This window comes from Ochotona princeps, chromosome 3 (genome assembly GCF_030435755.1).
Source record: "Ochotona princeps isolate mOchPri1 chromosome 3, mOchPri1.hap1, whole genome shotgun sequence".
NCBI lineage: Eukaryota > Metazoa > Chordata > Mammalia > Lagomorpha > Ochotonidae > Ochotona > Ochotona princeps.
Window position 1 is genome coordinate 22161164 of NC_080834.1, and position 1275 is coordinate 22162438.

The 1275-nt window shown below is 42.4% G+C and overlaps 1 pseudogene; it reads left to right on the forward strand.

The window, feature by feature from the left end:
* Positions 1–847: 847 nt before the first annotated feature.
* Positions 848–947, forward strand: LOC118758967 (U6 spliceosomal RNA; annotated as a pseudogene).
* The last annotated feature ends 328 nt before the right edge of the window (positions 948–1275 follow it).

Below are 1275 nucleotides of genomic sequence, written 5' to 3' on the forward strand. Positions count from 1 at the left end.
TAAGTGGCAACACCAGGAGGAAATAGCATTTTATGTCATCAGAAGGTAAGTTGCGTAGTTTGGAGTGGAGTAAACATTTTAATTAGGTTTGTTCTCTATGCTTTTGAGTTATGGAAGTTCAAATGGAATTTAAAGTTAACCCTATATAGTGTGTTATTTCCTTATACATTATAGTGTGTTATTTATATTTTTCTCTATTTTTATTCATTAACTATTTTCATAGTCTTTTCATTCTATTGAGTTTCTCGTTTGCTGTGGAGAAAGGTTTCAGTGTGATGTTGACCACTTGTCTATTTTGGTAGTGTTGAATGTTTTTGCCTTTATATAGGAACAATCAGTACCAGCACTGATGTTAAAGAATTTGACTCTATTTTTACTTTCCAGGAGGCTGTGTTTTTAAAGGATTTTTGAGTTTATTTTTAATTATTTATTTTTAATTTTGAGTTTATTTTCTGAATGCTGTAAGATACGTTTTCAATTTTCTTCTTTTTTTTTAAGATTTATTCATTTTTATTGGAAAGGCGAATATACAGACAGGAGGAGAGACAGAGAGGAAGATCTTCCATCCGATGATTCACTCCCCAAGTGACCACAACGGCCGATGCGCGCTGATCTGAAGCCGGGAACCAGGAACTCTTCCAGGTCTCCCACGCGGGTGCAGGGTCCCAAGTCTTTGGGCCGTCCTCAACTGCTTTCCCAGGCCACAAGCAGGGAGCTGGATGGGAAGTGGAGGTGCTGGGATTAGAACCGGCGCCCATATAGGATCCCGGGGCGTTCAAGGCCAGGACTTTAGCTGCTAGGCCACACCGCCAGGCCCCAGTTTTCTTCTTTAAGTTTTACTTTACGTGGGTTTCAGCAACACATACACTAAAACTGGAATGATACAGAGATTAGCAGAGCCCCTGAGGAAGGATGGCATGCAGATCCATGAAGCATTCCACATGTACATATATTTTAATCAGAGGCCTACGTGGACATGCCTCTCTCTCGACCATGTAAACATTATTAAAAATGAAATAAAAACGTAATCAATACAGAGAGTGGGGAGAGATAGAGACATCCATGAGTTCACTACCCAAATGGTCACGGCGGTCAGAGCCGAGCTGGACCGCTACTGGGAATCAGGTGCTTCCTCTGCGTCTCCCACAGGGACTGGACCATTCTCCAATGCTTTCTCATGCCAGAAGCAGGGACTTGGGTCAGACAGGGAGCCACCAGGACACAAACTAGAGCCATAAGGGAGTCCAGCAGCATCGTCAGAAGAGTAGTATGCAG